Below are 13,645 nucleotides of genomic sequence, written 5' to 3' on the forward strand. Positions count from 1 at the left end.
ATTTATGATCATAAAATGTAACTTAGATACCCAATTCTCTTTCAGAAAAAAAAAAACCCTCAAATAGATTAACTGATTTCAAATTTTCTAGCATGTGGTCCAATGTTCAGTTGGATTCAGTGGACAGATGTTCAGTTCAATCATCAGTCAGCCACACAAGGATCAGGGGCAGTGTGTCATACTCCACATAAAATTGTTTTGCTTTTCTTATAGAAGCCCACAGTTTTGCTGTTGATTCCAGTGTTGCTTAAATGGGTGTTCAGAAAGGCAATTCCCATATAACATAAAAATTATAGTGGCATTCACTGAGTTTAGTCTGATATGAATAAAATTTCTGATTTTTAGGGTTGCAAAAGAGATTTTTCTTTCAATTAGTTCCTCATTAAGAACCTTGAGATGTTCAAAGAGGAATATAGTAGCAACAAACAAGCAAACACGAGAAAGTGAAGCTCTCCCCTGGGATTTCCCCCCTTCTGCTGTGACCAGTAAACTCCTGCTGTGAAAGCAGGACATGTTGTAGCAATGGGCCCCCAGCTGGGTAATAATTAGCATTGACTCCATGATTCACAGAAGGCTGATCAATCACTTCATTCCATTGTATCATTATTAAGAAACTCATTGCTTTTTATAGACAGTTATTATACACCTGGACCTAATTGGTCCTTTAGTTAAAACACCATCACCATTGGCCAATTAAGAAACCACCCTTTGGTAAACAAATCTGCGTAACACATTCCACATGTTCACAACACCAGGGGCAGTAAGTGGAGATAAGAATTGTTTCTCATTCTTTTCTCTGATCTTCCCACAGCCTTCCCCAGAAAGGCCTGGGAAAGTTGTGTTTCTCTGTGGCCAGAGAGCTGCTGCCACAAGGACACCTATGAGCTAGCTCAGCAAGACACTCAGCAAAGTGGACTTTGTGATGAGTCTGTGAGGAAGGAATATTGCCAAATTCACAACTGGCCTATGAGCACAGACAGTGGCATTTGCTTATAGTCCTGAAGTCCAGAGGTCAATTTTGTGGAGTCACTTTAAAGGAAAGAGCCAAGCATGCTGAAGCTGAAGTGTGTCAGGAGCAGGGAGGATTGCAAGCTGAGCCCAGTGTCACACCTATTCTTCTGACAGCCGGGGCCTCAAGGCAGGCAGAGCCATCAGGACCTCAGCCAGGTCTTGGCAAAGTTGCTTGTCCATTGCAGCTGTGACCATGGGCTGGTGTCCCTCCAAGAGTCCCCTTTTCCCTTTCTCCTCAAAAACTGTCTTTGTGTGTAGAAAAATGGGTCATCTCAGTCATGATGAGCCATAAACCACTGAGCTTTTGCAGGGGCTGGGATCAGGGAGCCCAAGTGGGAAAGCACAAGTGAAGCTCCTTCTTGCAGCCCTGGACTTACAGCTGCATGTGCTATTCCACTTCTTGGGACAGTTCAGCACTGAACCCTGAAGTCCTGCTGCCATCTCTACTCACCAATTCAGTGCTCCTTGATGCCACCAAAGAGATTTGGTTTTCCAGTTTTAAATATGTGTCTAGTGCAAGTGACACTGAAGCAAGATGCTCTAAGGTATTAGGGATCATGTTGAAAGATGGAACCCACTGTCTACTCCAAAATCTCCTGCATACCTAAACACTGAAGGCATTTCCAGTAATGAGTGACACATCTATTAATGAGTCAACGTAACTGGGTTTTGTGCACTTTCTGCTTGGCTGTAACAGACAGGTGTATGTTTTAGGTGTTAATTTCTAATATTAATGCATAAACAGGAGTACATGATCCCATCTAAAGATTTAGTTAGGGATTTTAAAAACATTTTCCTTTGAAATGTTTATGTTTGAAAGGAGAAAGTGTCTAATCTGTGGGTGGTTTATGTGGGAAGGAGACATCAAAGCTCAGTGGAAGCCCTTTGGGCATGTCTGACTCCTGGGCAGCAGAGTACCTTGGGCCATTGGGGAGGCAGCTGTCTCACACTGGAATCAGACACACTTGTGCTGATCACTGATAATGCATTTCCTCTCACATGCCTGTACTGCTGTGGTGTGGGGCTCGCTGACAGGACAGTGGCACCCATCTGCCAGGGCTCCGTGCCACAGAAGGGCTTGGCACTGAGGCTGCAGGCCAGGGGCTCTGCATTGAGCAGGCACATGTGGGGTGGGTGCTGAGCTGGGACCCCACTGAGTGCCCGCTGTCCCAGGACCCCCGGCCCTGCCCTGCTCAGCAGGCACTTCCAGCTGCCCTCCGGCTCTCCAAACTCTCCTGCCCTCCTCCCTTCTCAGCCAGCTTGTTCTTTGCATTTTAGTGGCTTTTTGTATTAGAGCTCTGTCTGTGTGAAAGCTCTGATGGCCTGGGTAGATGCTGCTTTGAGACTGAGTCTTCTGCAGATGAAGAAATAAATATCCTTAAAAAGCCTAAAGGCTTTTTAAGTGAAGGCTTGCACAGAAAGACGTATACAGTATCAGCAATAAAGTACATAGCATATTGTGATTGTGGCATGAATTGCACTGTAAGTAATTTTATTTGGATTCAGAAATGAGATTTTACAAGAAACTGTGAGTTTGTTTATTGCTCAGAGTGACTAACTGCATAATCCAATTGAATGTAAAAGTGTAAATATTTTCTTGATAATAAACAAAGAACACAAGTTATGTCTAGTCAGAGTGAGCATAGTATCAGCGACTGTGTTTTGTATGTTTTAATGGTTTCACTAATGGTCCATTTATTCATCTCTCTTCAAGGAATTTGTTTCAGCATTTCATTTTCCTTTAAAGGCATTTGAATCAGGCTTTAAAAGAAAGGAAATAAAATACAGCCATTCCTTTTGCTTTCTCCTCAGAGTGAAATTTTCTTCATCCACCCACAGGAAAGTTGATGTTTCCAAACTCCTGCAGGGGAAATATATTGGAGTGGCTCTGGAGAGGTTTGAAGCATGCTAGTCATCATTTCTATCCTGTTTAGCCCTGCGTTATTTGGCTCATTATACTAGGGTGTCACAGGTAGACAGAAACAACTGCAATACAACAATTCAGATAAAATGAGGAGATCCCCAACAGCCACACTTGCCTGGGCTGACAGCGCTCTGCAGGTTGCACCTCACCTACTGCTGGGCACAGCCATAACTTTGCTGGTAGTTTGGACAGTGATTTTAACCAAATGAATTAAACTCTCCAATACCTTCATGGGAGATGGCCGAGGGTGAGTTGAGTGATGTGAATCCCTTCACAGACTGTAGCAGCAAAGGTCACTGCAGCCAGAGTACCTCCCTGTCACTTCTGGGCCTTCACAGCAAAGTGCAGGAGAGGCAGCAAACCAAGAGGGATATTTCCCACAACCACCTTAACTCAAGTTACTCAGTATATCACAATAAAATGATTTAATGGTCCTCTTTGGTCTTAAAATCCATGTTCTTAACAAAATGCAAGAATGAACAGAGATGTCTCCCTGGGATCTTGCATTATGCATGTCCTCCTCTGATGGTGGAACTCTGTAGACAACATATGGATGGTGGTTCATTGAGTGAGACTGTCTTTTATAGGTAATAATGCAAATAAATTCCTTTATCAAGGTCTAGACTATACACATTTCACACTCTTTTGAAACCCTTAGCCAGATTTCAGAATCATATTTCATTTTGCTGAGGTACAGAATTTTTTGCCCTGTATTTCTTTCCCATTTCTTTCCTTCCCCGTGCACACAGAAGAAAAGGCTGCTATTGTATACTTAGAGTAAAGGCAAACCCAGGTAAATCTACATAGGTGTCCAGCCCAGACTTGCAGCTAAGTCTGGCACCTGTGTACAAACATCTCCCTTCCAGAGCTGGTACCAGTTCTGCTCATTGTTAATCCTCTAGACAGAATTCTTATGGTCCTGTGGATTATTAATTTCAATACCTAACAGCCTTCATGACACTTCTGAAATGGAGGTGAATGGGTTCCAGCATTTACCAGCATTGTAATCTTATAATCATTTTTCTTCACCGTTTCCCCCATTCTCTCTAACATGCACGGGGCACATTTGAATAGTATGCCTGTAACTGCAGTGTGTTTTCAGAACCCTCTTCCTTGTGTAAGGAAATACAAGAACTGTTATTGGAAGCCTTGTATGAATACATTGAGCTGTCATAAACATGAAAGTGCTGATGGAAGAGAAATTCCTAAATATTCTCTTCTAGTGTGTGTGATGAATTGTGAAAAATTTTTCTTTCAATGTATTTCTTCGAGAAAAATTTTGTCACAGAGAGGGAATGATTAAAGAACTGGTGAATTTGAGAGCTGAGACCCCTGTGCACCCTTTTGCCAAAAAATCACACTGTTACTTCTTATTTCTGTGAGCAGACAGACTCCTGCCTGCTGACTCAACTGGAGTACTCTTGAAACAGTAATACAGAAAAAAGTGAAAGTTAATGCAGGCAGGACTGGCTGTCTGAGGAAAGTTTTGCTTTCAAGCTACATATATGACAGACATATTTATGGCATTGAAGAAATTTGGATGAAAAGATTATTTGTTTAAGTAAAAAAATCCAGTTGCACATTGCTTCTGCTAGTAGGACAATTCATACAGGAGACATTCCTCTGGATTTTAGTTTTCTTCTAGCTGAAATTGATCTTTCTCATTCAGCTTTCTTACCATTATTTCTTAATTCTCTACATCCAATTCTTATTAACTTAACTCATATTTTGTTGCCTCGTGCTGCCTGTAGCCTTGCAGAAAGCCTGCAGGGCCGATCACTGGGTGACACAACCTTCTCCACAGGAGCTCTGAATTCAGGAAAAGCCCAGGAAGTGATGGAGTGCCATGTAACACATCTTTTCTGATGCAGAGTTTGTGTTTCAGGAATGAGATAGGAGAACTGGTCTCGCTGCACGGAGTTTATTTTAGAAATGCATCTCCCCATACTCCCATGCAGAAGCAAAGCTGGAGGAACGTGCTGGTGGGGGAGGCGAAGCTCTGCTCCTGCGGCTGCTCCCACAGGTCAGCAGCTCCTGAGACACACACCTGTGCTTGGTTATTTCAAGGGGGAGTCAGAAAACAATGCTTTAAAATGAGGAGGAGTAACAATTACATCTATGATCACCTCTACCTATCAACTGCTGAATACATTAAGTGTAAAATCATTGCTGGCTCCCGGTCATGGGCCTGGTCTGTCAGGTAAGAAACTGAGAACACAAAATTTGTGCTGAAGAGAGGAGTTCACAAGGAGAGAACCACGGCTGGGATGGGTCTGGCCCTTTACCTGTCAGCAGAAATGTGCAAGAAAGTATCGCTTACCCTACTGTCAGCAGAAAATGGAAATGTCTTTTTTTTCTTGGAAGGGCATTTATTTTGCAGTGGTTAGTGTCAAGTGGTGATAAACATCCTCTGAAAGAGGAAGAGATGCCTTGCTTTGGGCTTTTTACATTTGAACAGCTCCTGAGCAGAGGCCAAAGCAGTACCAGTGAGTTTCTATTGGCAAATCTTTGGGACTGATTCAAAAGGAAATCTTGAAGCATTTGCTGGAATTTGAGGTCACTACACAAACAGTTTTTTAGTGTAGTAGTAATAGGACAATATTTCCTGATCCATTTATTTCCTGAACACTAATTGATTATTACTGAAGAGTTCAGTCACCACAGGTACATTGCTTCATTTTCTAATTTGCTTTACTGTGAATGCTCACATACCACACAGTTACATCCATAAAAATGATATTTTATATCATTGTGCAAAAGCCTCCCTTCGCTTGAGGTGGTCAGGGGCTAAGGTAACAAACCTGGTGATGGATCATAAAGGAATAAGCACTTCCACACAGAAACACAAGTGTTTGAGTACAGCCAGCACTGTTAGCTCTGCCTGGAGCACAGCTCTGTCAAAGACCCTGAGAGAGAAGAAAAACTCTGAGAATATATGAATTTCGTTGAAAATGTATGAAATATCATCAGTGAATCCCAGGCTTGCAGCATTCATTTAAAATGACTAAGAAAGACTTTTCCCAGCATTTTTTTCCTGGGGACATAAGTCAGAGTCAGTTGGAGTTATGATAAATACAAGTATTAATTGCAGAGGCTTGTATGCCAGGGGCAGATGAATACAAATGCATTTCCTGAATTCTGGGAGCAGGAGTAACAGATGAGTAAATTACTTTTAAAATTTGCCTTCAACTTTAAAGAAGAAGTTTTATATTAGTACCATCTGTGCTGGCTGCCGCCTGTCTGGCATGGAGCAATGTGTCTGTATATGAGGGTCCCCTCGGCTTGGAGCTGCTGGGAAATCCCTGAGCCTGAAACAGAGCCCTTTTCCCATCCCCATGCCAAGGCACAAGACCTATCTTCCCACCCACATCCTTCTCAAACCATGCAGCTCCTGAGGAGGGGACTGTGGGGACCTGTGTGGGCACGGGGCTTTGGTGAGCATGGCTGCAGAGCCTGGGCTGTGTCCCCCAATGGTGCCAGCATCTCCCTGTGCTGCCATAGCTGCAGCTGTGGCCCAGGCTGCACTGCCAAATGTTTTAATCGTGGCAGCCTAAAGCATGATCTTATTATTAATTTCAAATCAAATTTTTATTTCCATTTTATATGCTAAATGTAAATTACAGAGGGGAAAATACACAGACAAACTTTTCTATCAGGCAAATATCCTTGAAAAAGTAAAATCAACTAAACTCTATCCCAGAACATGTCTACCAGTTATAGCTGCTGCCTCATGCAGAATGGACACCTCGCTCTCTGTGTGTCCCACAGCACAAGCAGGGTACTGGCCTTGCAGCACGGTGCCATTTCTGCTGCTGTCCCAGTTGTCCCCGTTGTCTCACCAGCAATGGTCACTGCCTACAGCACACCACCACAGGACCAGATGCCTTGGCACATGTCTTTGGAAGCACACAAGATCCTCATTGCCTGTCATTGCTTTGGTTTCCAAATATTATTTGCTTGAATCTCACGAGGTGTTGATAATTTGCTGATTACCTCTTTACCTCAAAGAAAATAGAGGGCAAATAAGAAATGTGAGTTGAGCATCAGTTTCAAAAAAATCACACAAGAAACAGGAGTTCAGCATTCAGAAAAGAACAGGTAAGGGCTGGCAGATTGGAGGCAGTGACTGTTACAGTGACTGACTGTGACGTCATGCATCATATTTATGGATGTGATGTAATATGCTGTGTAATACACCTAACTTTTATTCTTTTGTAGCTGTGCCACCCTTCTGTGCATCTCAGTACCTGCAAAGTTAATGTTGTGTTCTTTCACAAGGATGGAGGTGGCAGAGTCTGCACAGGCTCATTGAGCTGGGGGCTCTCATCTCAGCCCAAGTCTGCCTGTGACCCCTCCACTGTGCAGGGAAAAACCCAAATGGCACTCACAACTGCACTCACACCCACTTTTATTTATTCTGTCGTAAAGGGGCCTGAAGCCATTGCTGACATCTGCCTTCTATGGCCTGTAGATGTTTAGTGCAGAGAAATGTTCAGCTGCTAAACACTAGTAAACAAGAATAAACACTGATTGCTATCATGCTCCACTCCAAGGCAACATGCACCAGAGCACACATGTTCTGTATTCAGTGTTTGACACATGCTTCAAAATCAATTTTAAAGACAGCTAAAAGAGGAAAAACTTGGATTTTTTTCTGGGCACTCTAATTAACAGGAGAATTAGTTGTTTGTCACCTGGGTTCAAAAGCAGAAGAACAGCCAGTAGAAAGTAAGCAGTTCTTACAATACTTTCAGTTAATATTTTAGAAATGTTTTCCCATAGACAAAGGAAAAGCATCCTGTAGTATTATTAGTGTATAATCTTCTTAATTTGGCTTGTCCTGTTAGTGGCTACCGTTGGTTTAACATTTGTAATAATGATTTAAAAGAACGAATAAATGCTTTTCCTATGCAAACACTTCCAAACTCTAGTAAGGTCTCTGTTAGCCACTGACCTGTTTCCATTCAATGCTTCTCATCTTCAGTGTCCAGCAGGAGCAGCTCAGAAGGGCAGCAGCAGCCCAGGAAGCTGTCAGGCCATGCACGGGGCACACCTGCTTCCACAAGGGAGGGATGCTGGGGAGGCTTGTCTCCAGCTTTAGCAAAAAGTGACTTCCAGGCTTACATTTGCTTACTTGGGCTTTAAGGAGGAGAAAATTCAGATGAAATTTGATCAGTGATCTCATCTGAGGAAAATTATGTACATGGTGGTAGAGCATGGTGGCAATTGTAAACAATTTTGTTTTTCCTGGGATGAATCAGGAGGGGACCTGGCTGCTGTGATGCAAACTGGGGGAAGGTACTTTAGTTCACATCCAGGACAGTGGGTAAAGCAGCTGCTGGCTGACGGGGACAGGGGTCTGCACCAATTCTGGAGCTTTTCCCAAACACTTCAGCACCAACCCTGTGGGTGCTGGTGCACAGGCAGGACGTGTGCTGTGCTCCATCCCATCTCACCCAGGACAAAGCAGCTGCTCCACAGATCCCTGCATGGCTCAGCCGTGCACCTTCCCTAACACTGTGGGACCGGTGCTGGAAGGAATTTTATCTTGGGACCTGCTGGTTTCCTTAGCCCCTTCAGGGACTTGAGAGTCCCTTGAGAGCTGGCAAGGGGGGTGCCAGGTCCCGAGCTGCCCCTGTGACCATGGCTGCCAGGGCTTGTCTCTGTTCTATCTGAGAGGCCAGAGCAACTTGCTCTGTTTTATACTGAGGAGGCTTTGGCATCAGTTGACGTAAATGATTAAATGCTCATCACTGATTATTTTTAATTATTTAGTGAGAGATTTTGTGAGCTGATGACACTGCTCCTACCTCTACAAGTCACAGATGCTCTGGTTCCTAAGAGAGTGAATATTAATAAATGTTCTGGCATATGCAAAAAAAAAAAATCTGAAGCATTGGTAAAGCTGAAGAAAGACTTGAGAGATATTGAAAGTACTTATTAATGAAAATCATTGATGAATGAAATCAGTGCCTTGAGTCATAAGAAAACACATGCAAATTGATGTGGGAGGGTCCATGGCAGACCAGAGCCCAGGCTCTCTCTTTGCTCTGGGGAGTAGCAAAGAGCTTAAGTGAAGAGTCCTTAATCTACCAATAAAGACCTACTGTGAACCTTCCACACTTGAGCAGGATTTCATGACACCTCATAAGCATCCTACAAGGCACGTGGTCCTCTAAAAGGTGCTGAAATGGACAAGGGCATCAGTAAGTCAGCCAGAAGAGGCTGTGTTTGGCCAGGTAAGGCATTCCTACGGCACCAGCTGTGCCCTCAGCTCACCAGAGACCTCCCCAGACTGCAAAGCAGGGACTGTCCTGCCATGATGCACAGGCTCATCACCTGGGGCAGATAGGTCCCACTCCTGGGCACACCCAGGGCAGAAGTGAACGGAGGAGGGAGGATGCTGCCCTGGGTTCATCTTTGCAGCACAGAGAAGAGAAGTGACAGGCTGAGTTCAGCAGAGGTGATTTCTAATACAAGCAGAATTTTCTCTTGTTACGACTGTTGAAAAATAATAATCTGTTGTTTTATATATTTATTTCAAAGATCAAATTGTTTTGGAAAATAATCCTGCAAGCAGCTGGTCACACATCCTTCCATGTGAGTATTTTGTAGAGAGTGGCCACCAGTGGAGGCTGTGGGAAGGAGACCCTGCCTGCCCTCTGGGCGTGTCTTGACCTCCTGTCTGGCCTGGCCACAGCAGAGTGAGAGGACTGTGGCTGTTGTTTGGCTGTGTGTTAGGTCAAACCACTTGCCAGCTGCTACGGCAGCAGCCTGGCTGCTACAGAACCATCGTTCCCATCAGCATCTTTCATCCACTTCTCTCTTGCTATGCACAGCGTGTTCCTCCCTCATACCAAAGGGAAGTTAGTCTCAGAGTTTATCAGAATATAAAGCCACTAATGCCTCCAGCATTTTAGTTAGACACTTCTGCAGAAATGGATGTTTTATGCAATGTGCTCTGTCATGGAAAAGCTCAGAGAAGATCAGTTATTCACTGTAGGAGGAAGGCGCTGCCAAGGCACTGCTGCAGATGCCTCTTTCCCAGGCAGAGCACATGGCAATGGCACTGCTGGCCCCACAGGGTGGCTGGGGCCACAGGGCACAGCTGGACACAGCAGGGCTGAGCACAGCTGGATGCTACACACCATGCTGATGGTTACTCCCATGTGCCCAGGCATCCCCAGGGTCCAGCTCCTCAGGGCTAGCAAGTGCAAGTCTAAACCCCTCATTGCTCCACTCTCAAGTGGTTCTTCTCTCCTCTCCCTCTCTTCCTCCTCCCAGCTGAGTGCCACTGCTCACCTGTGGCCACGAAGACACAACCCTTCAGCACAGAGTAGGGAACTGTTAATGAGAACGGGTGCAAATGCAGGTTTGGAGTGATGTTGTTTCCTGCCCTGAGGTGGAAAATCGGCATCTACCTGCCCAGTCAAACATCACAGTTTATTATGCTACTGCCCAATACTTGCCAGCATGGTGGGTGTTTCAGATGATAATTCTCCACACAAGGTATTTGCCTGAGGCTTTCCCAGCCCCAAGATCTTCTCCCAGCCCCCTGGTTGGCATTGCAGTGGCTGTGGAGGTAGTTTAACTTCACCAGAGTATTCCCAGCTTCTTTGCTCTCCTGGCACAGCCTCACAGGGAAAACCAACAGTACGTGTGATGGGAAGGGCTGAAGTTAACTGTAATGTATCTTCTCAATGCAGCAATAACAGTGCAAGGAAACAAGCCCCATGGGATCAGATTGTGTGCTGTCCTGGATCTCTTGGGTGCTGCCACTCTCTGTTGACCCTGATTACCCATCCCAGCTGCTCCAGCAGAGCCCAGGTTGGGATCACTACCAGGCTGGAAGCAGCAAGGGAACCAGGAGAGGAGCACATATCAGTGAACAGGCTGGTTATTCATCAGCAGCAAACACTGTACAGCACTGCTCTGCAGAGGCAGCAGAGGAGAGTTTTTTTCTGCAGGACATTGTAAATCTGTGCACATTTTCACTTCTGGCACTGTCTCCCTTTCTCAGCCCTTTCCTCTCTTGTTCTCTCTCTGCCCTCTCCCTTCTTATTGCAATGCTTTTTCCAAGCAAGATTTTTCTGTGAATTAGGTTTTAATGCCTCCTCATGAGAGGTAGTTTTTCATATTTTATACCTCCATCAATTAAGATTTCTCACTTATCACCAGTAAAACTGGAGTTTTGATTAAATATTATCCAGCAGCTCTAAGCACATAGTTTGTATTAATTATATGCATTATATGCCAGTGGTATTTATATGGGCTTATATACCAAATTTACTGTGTGTGTATAAGCAGAGACTTTCAGAACAAATACTAGATAAAGGAGCCATAAAAAAAAAGAAAATGGAAGAAATTCTCTCACTTGGTCCAGCCACAGAGTGCTTACTGAGCCCCTTCATGAAGGTCATGGAGAAAATGGTAGGGAAGGGACATTCCAGGGACCAGGAGAATATCAGGATCAAGCCTGATGCTCCTGCAGCAGGAGAGCCAGAAGGTGCAGAAGCTCATGGCAGAGACTCACTGCAGAGTGCTGCCCGCCCTTGTGGACAAGTCATGGGGAGAAGGAACTGATGAACCAATATGTTCTCCATGTTTGGCTACTGCTGAGCAGCGCTCTCTCTCTAACATCCCCCACCAAGGGGCTGGGAGTAGGCCAGGTCCTGGCAGGGGACACGACTAGTCAGCTCAGAGATAAAAGCTAAGGGAGAAAGGAGGAATGGGGATGGCATTTGTTCTTCTACAGTGTTTGCCTTCTGGAGCAACCTCAATGTGTGTTGAAGCCCTGCTTCCCAGGAGGTGTCTGAACACTGGTTGCTATGGGAAGTACAGATTAACTTTTCCCATTTGCTTCTGCATGCACAAACTTTCACTTTTCTTTTATTGCTTTAGTAAACTGCCTTATCTCAATCTACTAGTTATTTTCCATCTTATTTTCTCTCCCCTGTCCTGCTGGGAATGGGAGTGATAGAGTGGCTTGGTGGGCACTTGGTGACCAGGCAAGCTCAACCCACTACATACATGCAGCACCATTAGCTTCCTCAAATATTTCAAATAATTTCATTTAAAATACATTTGAAAGTGTCATGGCTTGCTGGGGTAGAATAGTATCTTCTTCAAATAAGTAGAAAAATGTTGATTTCAGAAGTGATAGGCTGGATTTTAAGATTAGAATGATCTAATAACCTTATATGCAAAGTCTTCTACAATGTCTTTGGTTGGTTCTTGTCCCAAGACCAAAACTCTCAGGTATTACATAGAGATTGTCCCTGCAAGATTCCAATCTGCACTGAGTAACTTTCACCAAAGGAGAGTCATTCCTAAGTATTGGACAACTGTCAGGTGCTAATTAATGTTTCAAAGACATTTTATGCCTAGCTTTCTATTTTGAAAGTATGGTTTTGCATCCCGTAGGATGCTTTGCAGACCTCATTAGGGTATAAACAGAGCAATTTTAAGTAATTTGATACATTAGCTTTTCTGTGTTTTTTCTTGTTACAAATCCTAATCCAATGACAGAAAGCAAAAAGGAGATATCAGATATTCAAATTACAGTTAATATTAGGACGTTGAAAAGAAATCAAAGTAAAACCATGGGTTTGAAGCTCTTAAGGAGTACATTCCCTCTGTGGTGTGTAGTTTTGCCTCCTTGTTGCCAGTGGCTCCAGAAGTCATCTCTCATAACAGGTTCTGGTTTTATCTGGAGCTCATGCAAGGCTTGGAAGTTAATTATAGTTCTAATATTCTTGCTAATGAATTTGAGCATAATTATGGAATGATTTCAGAGGTACTTTATGTGAATACTAATTGCTGTCTTCAAATGCTGTGTACCTGGCTTCCTCAGGGGAGCTCTGGGAGGAGGTGTGGAGGGGAGCCCAGCGAGCCCTGCCCATGGAGGCACGGGGCCATGGGGGCTGTGCTGTGACACCTTTCCCCGTGGCCTCCAGCCACGGGGACACCAAGATGGCCAGGAGAGGGGTGCTGGTCCAGGCACCTGCCTGGGGCTGCCTGCCCGAGCCGGGCTGTCAGTGTGTGCCCCAGGCAGGTGTGGGGATGCCCAGTCCTCAGCTCTGTCAGGGGTGGGATGCAGTCAGCACAAAGGCCTGGGGGTACCAGGGCAGGGGTTTCTTGCAGCTGTGGCACATGGGCCAGACCCTCACGGGTCAGAGTGCCAGCGCTGTGAGCACTGCCCAGCCACAGCAGCTGTGTGTGTGAAAACCCATCAGCAGGTGGTCATGGAGAGGTGGATGCTCTTTGAGATGATCTCTGGTGGAGAGGAAATAGATTTTCCAACAGAACAGCAGGTGGAAGGACACTGAGGAAGCTCCAAGTGTCAAATGGGCCAGGGTAACCTGAACAGAGAGCCTGAATTTTACAATATCTACACAGCTAATAATAACAACAGAATGATGTTCCTTCGGGCAAAATAGCATGTCTGCTTTTCTGCCTCTTTTTCATGTCTTATTTTATGCTTGCAAGTCATTCCAGGAGTCTGAGATATGACATTTCTCTTTATATGGTCTCTGTCTTAAGGCAAAATTTAACCTCTGGAAAAGGTTATGAATTTGAGAAGTTTTGCAAAGATCAGTAGAAATGGCAATGATTATTGAAATGGAAGCTTGTGGGTTACGTTGAATTAATGCAATATCTGTATTGAGATGTGTTTTCATTCTTTTGGATAATTTAATAAAGTTCAAATCT

This window comes from Vidua chalybeata, chromosome 6, assembly GCF_026979565.1.
Source record: "Vidua chalybeata isolate OUT-0048 chromosome 6, bVidCha1 merged haplotype, whole genome shotgun sequence".
NCBI lineage: Eukaryota > Metazoa > Chordata > Aves > Passeriformes > Viduidae > Vidua > Vidua chalybeata.